The 16,123-nt window shown below is 41.5% G+C and overlaps 1 protein-coding gene across 10 annotated transcripts in view; it reads left to right on the top strand.

Moving 5' to 3' along the window:
- Nucleotides 1–16,123, top strand: part of ETV6 (ETS variant transcription factor 6) — a 232,858-nt gene that overhangs the window by 41,081 nt on the left and 175,654 nt on the right. Inside the window, exon 1 of one of the 10 annotated variants that reach the window (XM_053257823.1) lies at nucleotides 2,032–2,052. The exons of the other annotated variants lie outside the window; for them this stretch is intronic. The gene's annotated coding sequence lies outside the window, so the exon portion shown is untranslated. Of the gene's footprint in view, nucleotides 1–2,031; nucleotides 2,053–16,123 lie in introns of those variants that run through there. 10 annotated transcript variants of the gene reach the window in all.

Here is a 16,123-nt window from a genome sequence, read left to right as displayed (position 1 = left end):
TTAAGATTTGTGGAGAAGTTATATATATATATATATATATATATATATATATATATATATATATATTTGGTGCTAATGACATTTGATCAAAGCAAATACACTTGCCAGTACTGCAAGTGAAGAGAATGGAAATTGGAAATTTTTAGTGTGTCCCAGCTGAGTCTGTCAGAGCAATTGAGAATCCACTATATAATTAATTCTCCAGGACGTGCCGCTGGGGATGTGTTGCGGAACTCTCGTGAGAGTGGCGGCACCACTCACGAGAGTTCCAGGCTTTGGGCGGGTGGTGGAGCCCGGGCACAGAGGAGGCGGCTGGCCAGCGGGCGGCAGCGGCCTGAGGAGGAGGAGGCCCGAGGAGGTGGCCAGCCGGCTGGCAAAGCCGCGCCAGCCTGAGGCGGCAGCTGGCTGGACATGGTGGTTGAGAACTAGGGGTGCAGATGCTCTGTGCCCGGTCAGCTAGTTGTGCTTTATTTTATGAGGATTATATACTTTGTATTGGCCATAGTCCATGGCAGCACGCACTCATTCATACAAAGACTGCTTGATCTAAAGCAAATGGTAATTCATTCAAATACATGAGGCATGGTCCAGTCAGAATTAAGTTTTTAAGCCATCTTAGCTTCAGTTGTAAGACTGAAGTCTGTACTTTTACATCTGGAGTAAAGGTGCCTAACTTTGTTTGGATTGTGGTTTTGAGTCATAAGAATTTAAAAATCCAAATACTACCTCCTAAACATTGCAACATTAAAATTCTAAAACTATTAAAATACAATAAAACCAGTAATAGTCCAATCAAAACCCAGCTAATAAATAGGTTCAGTCTTCCTGTAAGAAGCCCCAAGAGTGTAAAAGTATCTGATGGTGTTTGGTTGGCATGCAATGGCATTTAGTATTTGCTTCTTGATGGCTTATAGAATTTCATATATGCTGTCTGGAGAACATTTGAGAGATACAAGTTTTAATTGAACTCTAAATTTCAATTTCAGTTCAATTCTTACATTCAGAATTTGATCAAAATTAAAATCATTGACAGTTTTAAAAAATTTGCTTCAGCTACAATGGCTACTTAAAAGAATATTACAGAGCACTTCTTTATATAACCTGTGTTCCTCCAACAGAAAATTGTTTCCTCCTTAACAACAACTTTTTCCTCCTCCATTTCCCTCCCCCAACAACCCTGTTAGTCACGATTCCATTTCCAGATGGGTGGCAAAGTGGCAAGTCAGTGCATGGGCTGACACAAGAGCATGTCCAGCAATCTATTCCTGGAGCATCCTGGACTGAGATGTATAGTTGGCATTTTGCTAGACAATAACTTGTGACAATTTTTGCAACCAGTATTAAGAAATTTTATTCTTTGCTTAGTGTCCTGGCTCTTGACAGAAGTCTGTGGGGGGAGAGAGAGAACACTGCCAAAAACCAAAGCAACCAGTTCAGCAGGTATTGCTCAAGCAAAAACAATGCCGCAAGCATTCACAAGACTTCACCAGCTTACAACCAGCAACAACAAAAAATCTTGACGCCACAATGTGCAAACATAAACAAGGGGATGTAGTTGTGAGGCTTACGGGAATTCTTAGTCCTCCTGTCATCTTGGATTCAGTGGGCCCATCAGCCTAAGCAGAAGCTGACTGTTCTTAGTGATTTATTTATTTACTTACTTATTCACTTTTTATATCCCGCCCTTCCTCCAAGGAGCCCAGAGCGGTGTACTACATACTTAGGTTTCTCCTCACAACAAGCCCGTGAAGTAGGTTAGGCTGAGAGAGAAGTGACTGGCTCAGAGTCACCCAACAAGTATCATGGCTGAATGGGGATTTGAACTTGAGTCTCCCCGGTCCTAGTCCAGCACTCTAACCACTACACCACGCTGGCTCTTAACTTTGTTAAACAGTTAACTTTGTTAAATTTGTTATCAAAATGTTAACTGTGATCCAATACTACCTGTTACTAGATTTGTCAGTGCTGGACCCTATGCAGTCAGAAATGCGAGATGTGGATCCTCAGCAGGATTGGGACCTAAATTGCCTAGAATGCTGGGCAGATCCAAAGGTCAGTCCATCTTCAAGCAGAATCTGTTGCAAGCTGGGTCTAAACTGAGACATCCTTTTGGGAAGGGGCTGAGGCTAGAGTGTGGATGCCCGCAAGCAAGTAGACCTTGATATTTGACAAAGCTTCAGGGTTTTCATTTCCTTGGCTGAGTCTCAAGGGAAAGAAGTAAAATCTCAGGGCGAGAGGCCACATTTAAAAGGCAGACTATTTTCTGCTGTTGCTATGATCAAAACCCAAAATTTGGAAGCATTTGGCCATGTTGGGTGTCAATGGGCTGCTTGGGAAAGTGGTGGGGAGCAGAGTCATTCTGGAACCTGGGAGGATAATATTGTTCCTTCTCCTTTTATTCTGCAGCCTTGAATAGTTCATGCCTTTGAGTGCACTGTTCCCTCTAACAAGGATTCCCAGATGTTGTTGACTACAACTCCCATAGTCCCCAGTCAAGGCCATTGCAGCTGGAGATGCTGGGAGTTGTAGTCAACAACACCTGGGAATCCCTGTTAGAGGGAACACTACTTGAGTGGCTCCTGGATCAAGTCCTAGTTTATCCTGATACCTAGGTATCTGTTGGTTATTTAGGGTATAGTTGGCTAGCTTGTCCTAATCTATGGGAAACATTGTGATACAGTGTAGAGTGATGCGTCAAAATTTTCAGGAAAATGTATAGAATCTGTTGGACATCTGAGACATACTTCAAAGGGTTGCTAAACCACCCCTAATGGAAAACAAGCATATGTATCATAGGAAACAAAAAAGTTATGTTCTTCTTCTGCTTTTTTTTTTTTTGGTCATTTAAGAATATTAGAATTTTTCCAAGGTAATAGCGATGTGCAGAACGTTTCAAGCTTGGAATGGACTGCCTTGAAACGGGCTGTTCTGCATGTTTTGAACCAAAATGGAACACCCTTCAAATGAAGGGCTCGTTCCATTGGAACAACTGGCTCGACTGGTTATTCTGACAGAATGTTCCAGGTATTCATGTTCCATTCTGCGGAACACAAATGCCCAAAATGTTCCAGGCATTCCATTTCAGCTTGGAGTACTTCAAATGGCCTGTTTTGAGGCAGGCCATTCTGAGCTCAAAATGCCCTGCACATCCCTAATAGGGACTATAACTTGTTGAATTGATTTACTGTATCCCTTGGTAGGGACTGCAACACAGACAAGTGGGCTGGTGACAAGTGGAGCCACCTACATTGTTATACCCCTCTCCCCCATAGTGGTTTCTGGGGAAATGATGTAAAGCACTGAATGGATTGGAGACCAAATGTTATCCAAAAAGGAATCTTCCAAAACAGTTTTAATTGAAAAATTAACAGAGGAAATTAGTACATGCAGAGCGAACAGCTTACATAAAGGGGAAAAAATATCGTATAACTCATCATTAATGGGCCAGTATAAGAATATAGAATGTAAGTACAAGTAATACAATGGTAATTACAAAAATATTTATTGGAATGGCTGATGCTCCGAAAGCAGAATTAACTTTATACTCTAGTGCTAAATCTCTAAAAGGCAAATTTATCTCTGCTACTATAAGTAATCTTCATTGCTCTCAAATACATTGTCATCTGTTTGCTCTGTATGTACTAATTGTCACAGTGCTCCCCATTAATATCACAATTGCAGGTCTCTGTGCAAATCAAAGGGGCTTCTACAAAGTCAATTTATACAATGTCCTTTCTTGCAAGAGCATAAACCTGTACTTTCTGCTGGAGCACAACGAAGGCTGCACACTTTTGGTTTATACTTTCCATTCTCTAGTATCCAGCCATGTTTGGATGGTTATTGTAGGTTTGAATAGGATTGGAGAGCCCAGTACTGTTCCATAGGCTATAAAGGTCATCTGCAAATAGCTGGGTGTAATGAAGAAACTGTTAGGGTCAATCCTCTCTCCATAACACTTGCTTCTTTGAATGTTTGTTTGTTTGTTTGTTTAATTTAGCATTTTTATACTGCCCAAAACTTGCATCTCTGGGCGATTTACAACAAAACAAAATAAATGACAACAGAAAAAGTTAAAACATTACAACATTTTAAAACAATATTTTAAAACCATGTTAAAACTATTAAAACAGTATTTAATTAAAAGCCTGGGTGGACAGATGCGTCTTTAGACTTCTTACGAGAAGTCTTCTTACTCTTTTTCTCTCATAAAAGCTGTCAGAGATGGAGAGGCTCTTATTTCAGCAGGGAGCACATTCCAAAGCTTCGAGGCAGCAGCGGAGAAAGCCCGTCCCTGAGTAGCCAGACAAACTGGTGGCTACTGCAGAGATAGACTTCTCCTCAAAGGGTGGTGGGATTCATGACAAAGAAGATGTTCTTTTAAATACCCAGGGCCCAAGCCGTTTAGGGTTTTATAGGTTATAACTAGCACCTTGTACTTTGCCTAGAAACTTACCGGCAGCCAGTGTAGCTATTTCAATACGGGAGTAATATGGTCTCTCCGAGATGACCCGGAGACCAACCTGGCTGCCGCATTCTGGACCAACTGTAGTTTTCAGACTACATACAAAGGCAGCCCCACATAGAGTGATTTGCAGTAATCTAGTAGTCTGGAGGTTACCAGCATATGTACCACTGTTCTGAGGTCATTTATCTCAAGAAACGGATGCAGCTGGCGTATCAGCCGAAGCTGATAGAAGGCACTTCTGGTCACTGCCTCAACCTGGGACACCAGGGAGAGGCTTGGATCTAGAAGCACCCCGAGACTGCGTACCTGTTCCTTCTGGGGAAGTGTGACTCCATCCAGAACTGGCAGATCAAAATCATCTCCTGAGTTTCAACCCCACACAATTGAGTACCTCCGTCTTATCTGGATTCAGTCTGTTTGTTATCTCTCATGCTAGAGAGAATAACCTTGGTGTTTTGAACTATGGTGTGCAAATGTGGTTGCAGGTAAATAGAGCACACTTTTTTTCCCCCTATCCACACAAACAGTTCTTTCTGAAATACCATTGATTTCTCAAAGGGAAATCAAACAACATAAAATGCAACTTCAGAGAGGTCAATGATTTTCTTCCAAGAAGACATGATTGCCTCACCTTTTGAAGGACTCTGTAATGTCTGTACTGGACAGTGTGTGCATCAATTAGTGCTTTACCAAAGAATTATGTTACCTCCTTCTTCTGTTTGGATAGAAGGCAAATACATTTTTAGGGGTACTGCTTCTATTTTTGCATTTAGCAAATAATCTTCACTCCTGTCTGCCTTCTTCCTCTCTCAGTTGCTTTACGTCTTCCTGAAGGTAATTGTTGAACAATTTTTAACTGTTTTTTAAAATGGGTTTAATTTTTCTTTAATTGTTAACATTTGTTGATCTATGTAAACTGCCTTGAGATTTGATGACTGGTAGTACATAAATATAATAAACACATCTCCATAAAGTTTGTAGCCCGGCATTCTGTGTGATTCAAGATGGCATGCACATTTCCAGGGGTGATACTTTCAGAAAACTGAAGTCTCCAAACATCATTCTTAGATATTTTTACTGTTCTTTTAAGAAGCTCATTAGATAAGTCAAAGACATGAGAAGGCTAGCCATCTACTTTTCCTTAGAGATTTTTTTTTTTATAACCCTCAAAACAAAATCCAGTTACTTTTTTATACACTGAAACATGGCTACGCATTAAAGTGATCACTTTTTGGCATTCCTACTTGCTGAGTTTGGGAATGAGACTGAGCTTTGGAGGATCAAACTCCAGAGTGCTCAAACATTTCTCCCTTCGTTCTGTATCCAGGATTGTCTTGTACATGCACTTCTGGTACAACAATGACTACCAATGAGTACTGTTCACTCTAATATTCTTCATCTGAGCGTGGAATGAGTTTTGTTCTGGGCGCATTATCAGTGCAGTGTGCACACATGCATTCAGAATGGGACCTTTCTGATTCAACCCGAGTGGGATCTAAAATTAACTGAGAGGACATTAGAAAAAACTTGTGTGCACACACACATGTGTATGCCTTAGAGAGAGAAATGCCAATGACTGTCAATTGCTTTTAATTGTTCTGGTGTCAAACTTTCACCAGCCATTTTTCAAAGAATAGAGCACCCTCTAGGAATGTGCACAGAACCGGTTCTGTGCGCTCCTGGGAGGGTGGGAGGTAACTTTAAGAGGCAGGGAAGGCGCTGTCTACTTGCCAGTCCCCGTCCCGCTGCTCTTCCCCTGCTGGTGCTCTCTCCAAAAGTGCGCATGCAGGACTGCAGTGTTCCTCCCTGTACCCTGCTCTGTGTCTCCATGCAAATGGCTGACGTGTGTGTGCTGTGCACTGGGGTGGGGGGTGGCATGTAGGCAGTGCCTTCCCTGCCTCTTAAAAGTTACCCTCCAGCACATTTGAACCGGTTTGGACGCCGGTCAACAGAACCGGTTCGGTACTCCAGAAAAGGGGCACTGTACCGGTTCTATGCACATCCCTACCCTCTAGTGTGCCAGTTCAGTGTGCTAGTTTATGCAGCACCTCTGACAATACAATGTAAGAAGAACTGCAGACTGAGTCTCTAGGTTACCTTAGTTCTAATGCACAAAAATGTTTTAGTGACTTAAATGTCCTATGCTGCTTCATGTGTATTTGCCACAGGCTCCAAACGCTTCATTTACAATCTGAAATGGTTCTCTGATGGGGGGAAAGCAATTATACCTGATCATTGCAAGTATTCAGACCAAATACACCTGATAGAAACCAAACATGGCAGGTAAGCATAATGTGGTATTCCCAGCTTGTTTCCCACCTACAATTGAGTAACTCAGCTAGCTGCGGTCCCTACTTTGGTAGAATTTCTAACACTTTAGGGAAGAATTGGATACGTTCATCATTTTTCTGTGATAAATATCCTTGTTAAGGCCGATTTTAGCAGCCTCATGGAGGATTTCACAATGTCCACCAATAACTGAATTCTACAAAACTTTCTGAAAATTTTGATGTGCATTGCAAAATTTCACACTGAATATAACTTACCATAAACCAACCAAGTAGTATTTGAAAAAACTATTTAGTGAGCAGTTTTATTTTTCATGGGTGCAAGGATCATGGATGGTAAAAATGCAGACAAATTCTTTTTAAAATTGTTTTTAAAACTTGAGTTCCAGCACTGAGTTAGGGTCCTTCACAGATAAAAGATGGGGTGCAGAGTGACAGAATGGGAAGCTGGCTAAGCTGCTGCAGAAATTCTTCTTTCTTGTATTTAGGATTTCTCTAGGACAGTGATTCTATAGCCCTCAGCTTGTCTGATGAGGGGATCCCTTGTGCACAGAAAAGGCTCTTTGGACATGTTTTAGAATATACACTTGGTTCACAGAGGACACTGACTGTACCTGTTGAGAGTTGCCTCAGCCTGTATGAATTGAGAGTGTCCTATAACCTATCCATATCTTCCATGTACATGTGTGTTGGAAGATCTCTTTTATGGAAATGTTTGTCATTGTTCATTTTCTAATTAAGGACCCCCTGATAAGCATCCCAGGAACCCCATGGACTTCCCAGAAGACTGTTTGAAAATAACAGCTCTAGAAGATAAACCACATCTCTGAGAACATATCCTGTACTTAAATGCATCCTGAAGTATTCTTTAGCAGCTGCCAAATTTGACTATTGGTCCATGTAGCCCAATATGGTCTATTTGACAAGCATTGGCTCTCCAAGGTCTCAAGCGAATAATATTTGCTAGCCTTCCTAGCTGAGATCATTAACAAGAGATGCCAGGATTTGGTCCTAGGACCTTCTGCAGGCAAAGCATCTCCCTCTGGGCTGTGGACTGGGCCTGTTGGTGGAAGTGGCGAAGGTAACAAACAAATAGGAGTAAGGGTTCCAAAATGCTGCCAAGTGAATGTACTGTGTGCTGCATTCTCGATGTGGCACATGCATAAATAGTTACAGGAGTCAGCTATCATTGTTCTAGCATGTGACTTGGGCAACATTCCATAGATTGCGTCATAAATCTAATCCAATGTCTCCAGGTTCACAGCATTCAAGGCTCTTTATATGACATGTTATATACATAGTGTACTTCAGATTTCAGCTGATGATAAAAGAGATATCAGGGTTTTAAAAATAAATGCTGAAGAATAAATGTTGAGCCAATGTCTAGTTTGGTTTTTGTTTGGTAAGTGAATTGCTTACTAAATGGTGGAAATATTTCTTGATACAGGGTCACAAGGATGGTTGTAGCTGACTGAGTAGGCAATCTGTATGCCTACATCCAGTCCTGAGCCTTTCCCTCTTGGTATGCATATTTCCCCAGTGCAAAGGTGTGTGAAGCATTCAGATCAGTTTGAGATAGGGATTGTGGTATCGTCAGCTATTAAAATTGATTATCTCCAGAAACAGTAGGAAACTGCTGATAGTTCCTAGAGGGTAGGAAAATATGAAAGATGCTGTCCCAGGTGAAAGACTGCAAGTTCCTGAAATAGTCGCCTTCCCCCTCCCTCAGCTTTCTGGAAAGTACCTCTTTTTCAGCTCTGTTGGCAAAATATATGGTTCAGGAGGAGAATGCGGAGACACCCACAGACTTGCAAATGGGAATTACTTGTAACCAAAGACAGTGCTGGGATGAGGGCAGTGCCAGAATGAGCTGGGTGGTTCTCCGTGGTTCCCCCTTGAGCCACTCTCTTAGGAAAGAGCTGCACCATCACACGAGGCTGTGAGGAGCCATCAATGTCTTTCTCCCCTTTCCTGTCATATACCTGTATAGTTAAGGTGGATAGATCAGATATGACCCAGCCAGAGCAGCCAAATTGGACTTGGTCAGTGTGTGTGTGGGGGGGGGGGGGAGTTGCAGGGGGAGGGATTTTAGCTGCTCTTCCCTGTCCCTGTGAGTGCTCTTTGCTTTCAAAATGATGTCCCCAAATACTATGTGGCCATCAGAGCCGTGTTTTTGAAGGCAAAGAACACTTAGAGGGACAGGAAAGAGAAGCTAAAATCCTCCCCTGCCCCATAGGCTCACTCTACTGCTTCCCCACACCCTGAGCTCCGAATGGGCTGTTCACTGGACACAACCCAGTTCTGCTATATTCCAATTTAACTGCTTTGGATGTCAGCCATTGGGTTAAGTGAGTAGGTAAAACATAATGTCCTTATAATGTTCAGGATTTATAGTCCTGAACATGCTAAATTTTAAATATCTTCTTTAAAAAGCAAGTAGGTTAGGATACTTACCTAAACTTGCATGCCATGTAAGCAAGCAGTAAACACATTTTTTAAAATCTCTGATACAACGAAGTCAGCAATCAATTATGTTGTACTGACTAACTTAGACTCCATGTACCTGCTTTTTGGTACATGAGTAAAATTGTAAGCTCCTTTATGCTACTCTTTTTAAATCAAAGGATTTTTAATATAAAAAATGTAATACACCTCTAAAAAAAGAATAGTGAAAGAAAATGAAATGCTAAATGCTCTGAGAATGCCAATTGTGATTGGCTTTCCAATTGTTGCAAAGCATGCCCAGTTTTTCAAGTTTGCATGAACCCGGTATGAAGAGCCATCCTCATCATTTGCTGGCATCTACTGCCATTTGTCACAAAATAGGAAGGATTGACTTCATGACGGTGCAAAAATAAATGGGACATATTCTCTAGGGCTAGTGTCTCCAGCTATTTCAGACCTGGGACCCATTTTTAACCACAACTTGGAACTATTGGACCCAGTTTTAATTTTGTACCATATCCATCTTTATCCTTCTCTCTCTCTCTCTCTCAATTTTATTTTAAAAAATCATTCAAAGGCGGGGGGAGATAGTGTGACTGGTATGACCCTCCTTGGATCAAAGTGTCTCTGACCCACATGTGTCTCCTGACCTACCTACCTACCTACCGCTTGAAGATTAATGACATTGGAGTACTGGAAGATTGGTTCAGTGTTTTTGAAGAGAGTGCTCAAAATTGGAATTTGGAGGACATAATTGAATCTCCTTCTCTGCCATATAGTTCCATATAGTTCCGCCCATGGTGGCGCAGTGGTAAAACTGCCGCCTTGTAACCAGAAGGTTACAAGTTCGATCCTGACCAGGGGCTCAAGGTTGACTCAGCCTTCCATCCTTCCGAGGTCGGTAAAATGAGTACCCAGAATGTTGGGGGCAATATGCTAAATCATTGTAAACCGCTTAGAGAGCTCCGGCTATAGAGCGGTATATAAATGTAAGTGCTATTGCTATTGCTATTTTTGGATAAGGAGACCTTAAATGCTCCATCTTTGAAAGAGGAGCAATAATCCTTTATTACATTGTATAGAATACTTTTTGAACTTTTGGCTGCTTTTCAAATGTACCACAAAAAAGAGTTCATACACTTGTTCTCCCCCTTTCCTTGGGTAAATGATTTGGTGATGGTCCACCCCTTCAGTCCCCCTAAAACATCCTATGTGCAGTAGAAAGTGGAACTGAATTTCTGGAATGTGCTTGTGCTACCATGCAAATGTTGTGTGGGCCGAACCTCTGCATATACAGTGTGCCCAATTTATTTGTGATCTTGCTCATTTTGGAATAGGAAAGGATTATGGAAGTTGCATGTGTTTTAGTACATGCATGTGCCTGGCCCACACTTAGTGGCACTTCTACACATTTGCATGGCATGGGGTTTGCTCTCTCCCATCTATAGGAGAGATGGGGTTTGCTCTCCCACCAGGCCAGATGTCTGAACCAGTCCTAGGACTGATTTTAACCTGATGGTAGCCATGTGGAGGCTGCCCAAAAGCACTTGTGTAGTTGTGCTGTGCAGCTGATGTAATGTTTAAGAGACCTATATTCTCTTTTTCAGTCCATATACCGGCAAGGGAGTGATGTGTTTCCTAGGCAGAGGCCATGGGTAGCTAACTGCAGTCATTCTGATATTTCTCTCACTGGCTGAAACACTTACATGGGTAACTTACAAAAAAGTTTTGTTTTTCACTTATGAAACAAAATAGTAGTACTAGCGTACAGTACAGCAATATAAATACAGTAGTTCACGCAGCACAACTGTCAAACTATCAAAGAGGACCTATAAAATACCCTTATAAACAGAAGTAAGCAATGTATACATAATACGCATTTTTAATTATTCTGGCCGAATACAATTGGAATTGGAATTCTAGAATTTAGAAAAGGAATATATCTTTCTATGAAGTAGTACTTATAGTTCAGATCCAGAGATGCTTTATATGTAATGACAATTAGTCCTGAATTAAAATGTCCCACATCCTTTGTAAAGAGTCTCTTCTCCCAGGTGATCTACCCCCTACTAATCTGGTGACAATTGTAAACTTTACCAACATGGGTGTAACAGAGGACAACACATAAGTGCCCTTTTCAGCACAATGTATTCCGCATAAAGGCGACTTTGAAGAGTCTAAATGGGACAGCTATAGTAGTGTTCTATACTTCTGTGGCATTACTTTCATTACTTTCTCTCCAAGAAAGTTCTTTAGTATTCAGTCAAGTCAATTTTTGATGTCCACTTGACATTATTTGAAAACAAGTCTTATTTCCCAATTAATAGTATCCTTACTTTTTTCTGATCCAATTTCTCAGCCCACACATACACTTTTAACACAGGAAGCTGCCTTATACTGACTGGGTCAGTCCATTGGGCCATCTAGTTCAGTGTTGTCTATACCAGGGCTGCTCAACTATGGCCCTTCTGCAGATGTTGGCCTACAATTCGAATAATTCCTAGCTATTGACCACTGTGACTGGGGATTATGGGAGTTGTAGTCCAAAAACAAGGGGGCCAAAGTTGAGCAGGCCTGGTCTACACAGACTGGCAGCGGCTTCTCCAAGGCTGCAAGCCAGGGTCTCTCTCAGCCTTATCTTGGAGATGCCCTGGAGGGAACTTGGAACCTCAGATGCTCTTCCCAGAGCGACTCCATCCCCTAAGGGGAACATCTTATAATGTTCACACATTTAGTCTTCCAGTCAAATGCAACCAGGGTGGATCCTGCTTAGCAAAGGGGCAATTCATGCATGCTACTACAAGATCAGCTTTTCTCCCTAGAGAGAAAACTAAGTCCTTCATATGAGGTGTCCCACATTATTTTTTCAAAGCTTGTTTGTTTCTATTTTTATTCAAAGTATTAATCTTAAACAAAAAGTGTTGAATCTGGAGATATTCAAACCAGGGCAAATGTTAACAACCCATTTAATCCCTTAAATCCTTCCAACATGATCACATCTTTGATTGCATACATGGGTAATTTTAAGCAGCCTTCACATGGCTGTCATCCCTTTCAAAATTGGCCCTCAGAGTAGGGGCGAGGGGGGAAGAGCTGCCTGGATCGCTTAACAGGTGTGCTGATTGGCTAATTAGCTTACTAATTAGAGAAATGTATGCAGGGCAGAGAAGATAAGACCATATTGCAGCATTTTCAACAACACCATTTACCTCTTCTGCCAGGGCTTTTCACAGTTCCCTAATATGCACGAATACTACACACAGTCACCTGATGGAAAAAAGTAACCGTGCAATCCTATGCAGGTTGATTCAGAATTACGTCTCTCTGTGTTCAGTGGGGCTTACTCCCAGGCAAGTATGTGTAGGATTGTATTCTTAATCAAACCCCATATGGTTAGTTGACTAAGTCTGCATAAAACTATAGATGAATACTTTCGAGGAAAAATGTAATTTTTTCTTGGCCCTCATATGCTGTGATAAATATCAGTTCCAGAAGAGGCATTCACACCTGTATAAGATTATACTTACCACCTACAGTTTGGTCATGTCAGTAAATTTTTAAAAAAATAATAATTAAAAAAACCCTGCTTCCAGACTAAGCTGGTGCACCCTTTAAATCAGTCAGAAGTTGTTTAATCAATTAATGGATTAAAATATTGAAGCTCTAGATACAGCTATTGGTAACATTTTAATTTAAAAAGTGCACTGTGGATGTTGCATTCTTTCTCTCAAGATGATTTGTGATTAATAGTAATACCTCTATGGTCCTCCTTTTGCCTGGAGAAATTTTGGCCCAGTAGGGAATGAGATGAGATATGAGTGTCTCTCTTGTCCTGGGGTTTTGAGATTCAAATTCCGTCCAGAGGGAGGCGGGGGAGGAAATGAACTTTATGAAATTGCTAAGGTCAATAAAACAAACTTGGCTCCCTGTGCTCAGGAAATGAGATGTTAATCTTTTTCCGAACTCTGCTTTGCATAGGGGTCCATTCCAAAGAGCTGTGTTTGGGTGGTTGTTTTTAAAACTTTTTTATTTGCTGCTAGTGTTTTTAATTGGGCCTGCTACGCATCTGAGGTTAATTGCTGTATGAACATTAAAAAATGACTAAAGGTCTGTTACAGAAAACAGAAAAGGAGTCAGAAGCAAGTTTAGTTCAAACTCAAGTATTTTTATACTTCCTCCTTTCAGAGGCCTTTCTTTCATAGTCCACAAGAGCTTGATCCAACATTTTATTTCAAATTCCAGCATGTTCTTTTTGCAGAGTACCCTGTTGCTCTGGTTGTAGGGTCAACATTTGTATGTATTAACAGACTTTGGACTTTTTTTGCCCAGGAATAAATTTGGCTTCCAATGAACCCATCTGCCAGAAAACCCCTGCATTTTGCAGATAATTCAGGAGCTGACCACAATGTGCATACCCCTAGACTGGAAAGGAAATGTGGGTTCAGCATTTTCATAGCCACTGGCATCAGGATTGCCAGTGATTATTTACAGAGAGTCAGTGTCACAGTGTAGGCCATTGAACGGGCAATCTGGCCAACCTTGTCTTTTGAATCAAACATTTTTCACTGAATTGACGTGTCTACTTCTGAACTGAAGGAAAAGCAAATTCGGTGAAGTTCTAGGGCTGCATCCACACCTTTAGAAAAGCAGTGCTCCATCAGTGGAAGCTCTTCCCATGAATAAAAGGAGAGTTGCATTCATAGAAGGAGTTTCTGCTGACAGAGCACTACTCTGCTAAAGGTCTGGATGCTACCCATTGTAACTGGGATGGTCAAAGTGATTTTCATCAGATCAAATGCTTCCTATGGGCACTGTTGAAATACTTCAGTGCACTGTTAGGCTATATAAATATTCTGGTCCCCAATTCTCAGCTTGCAATGTCACCATTGGTGAGCTGGAAAGTAGACTCTCATCAAAGAAACTATTTGACTGAGGTCAATAGGAAGGGCTTACTGAAAAGAAAACTGATGGAGGTAACAATTTAACATGGGGGTGAATACTGGTAGCCACTTACTATGTGGGGAAAGGTTTCAATCTGCTCGGGACGGGATTGCACTCTTCACTAAAGGATCTGTTTGGCAGTCTGGGGATGCTTATAGATCTACGCCATAGGCCCAAGTGGCATCAGTGGCACAGAGTGCCTTTTAGCAGCTGAGGTTGATGACGCAAATGGTGTGTTATCCTTTTGGAGCAGAGAAAGCTTAGCCGTAGTTTTCCCACACTCTGGTAGCTTCCAGGTTAGAATACTTCAATGCACTGAACCTGGGGTTGCCTTCGAAACTGCGGCTAACCTGGAAGTTACCAGAGTGTTGATAACTGTGCCCAAGAAGGGTTGCAGTTGCTGCCTTGGCCTTGGCCTTGGCCATTAAAAGGTACTCTGTGCTACTAATGATATTTGTTAGCAAGAGCACTTGGAATTGTGCTTGGAAACAGACTGGGAGCCAGTGGAACTCTCAGCACTGCAAGATATGGTTCCACTGTACAGTTCCATTGAGTAGCCCTGCAGCTGCACTCCCTGTTACCTGGGCCACAAGGCACCCTTTAAAGTGGGGCTCTCTTATATTTAGCAGGGGGAGAGCTGCTATCCTTACCCACCCCCACACAACGTTTCTGCAGTGGCTGTGATAGTCACAGTACATTGGCAAGCTGATATAGGAGAAGGTGTTTCTTCAGTAATCCAGGTTCTAATTTATGTAGGGCTTCAAAGGTCAAGCACCAGGATTTAGAATTGTACTTAGAAGCCCTTTAAGCTTTAAGCACTGGCAAGATAGGGTCCCATTACATGACAGTTAGTAGCCTTGGAGCTGTAGTTTGGAGTAATTATTTTTTAGAATGTGCATATTTTTATTCTCTCTCTCTCTCTTTTCAACAAGAGTCCACAAGTGCTTTACACAGTAAAAGGTTTGAGAGGATGGTTCCCCATCTGAAGACTGCTCACAAACTATAAAAAAGTAAAAGAACAACACCAACAACAAAACAACCCTTGGAGAGTTTTTCTCCATGGTTTCTTTTTCTTGTGATATGAACATTGTATGTTTTCCTCTCAAATTTAAAATAAGCATTTGGTTGAAAATTCATGGGCTCCTCTGTCCTTCCAAAGGTGATAGCATGAGGTTTTTAATTAATTATCTTTTATATCTTAGCTTTCTTCCATGATAGAACTCAAGGCTCCATACATAGGCTTCCAGGGAAGTCTCCGTTCAGATTCTGACCAGCCCCAGATCTGCTTAGTTTCAGCAAGGTGGCTGGATCATATGCCTTCAGACCAGACCATCCTGCACATAACATTTGAGTCTGTAAAAGTACATGTTTGTGTTGACACATAGAACTAGCAAAGGGATTGGTATACCTAAGTGAAAGCAGGGCTCTTAGGCTTATGTATTCTCTTAGGAGAAATGGCAGCTCTAGTGGAAGTGTGTAGATATTTGGGGTTTCTATGCCTACCCAACCCCTGCTAACTGGGCAAAGAGGCACCTTTTACTGTGGTGATTCTCTTTATTTAGCAGAGGGAGAGTAAACTGGCCTTATCCACCCCCAGCACAGTACTTCCAGTGACTGTTCCTGGTGTCTATTTTATGTTTCTTTTTAGAATGTGAGCCTTTTGGGGACAGGGTTCCATCTTATTTGTTTGTTATTTCTCTGTGTAAACCACCCTGAGCCATTTTTGGAAGGGCAGTACAGAAATCAAATTAATAATAATAATGAATAATACAGTAGCTAATTTTATTTCTTTTGTATGTGCCCTATACTGCTGGCTTCCCCCCCCCCCCATTAACTGCTGCAAGATTGGTTATAACAAGTAAATGGAAACTTGCTGACCACCCCGCTTGGCATGATTGGTTGGTCAAAATGTGGGATCTTGTAGCTATGGTTATAAATTGACTGACTTTATTCAAATGTGGAAGGTAGACAATGAGATGTTGAT

The sequence above is a fragment of the Hemicordylus capensis genome, chromosome 5 (assembly GCF_027244095.1).
Source record: "Hemicordylus capensis ecotype Gifberg chromosome 5, rHemCap1.1.pri, whole genome shotgun sequence".
Taxonomy (NCBI): domain Eukaryota; kingdom Metazoa; phylum Chordata; class Lepidosauria; order Squamata; family Cordylidae; genus Hemicordylus; species Hemicordylus capensis.
The sequence above is the reverse complement of the archived record's forward strand: the minus strand, read 5'-3'. Positions and strand labels throughout refer to the sequence as shown.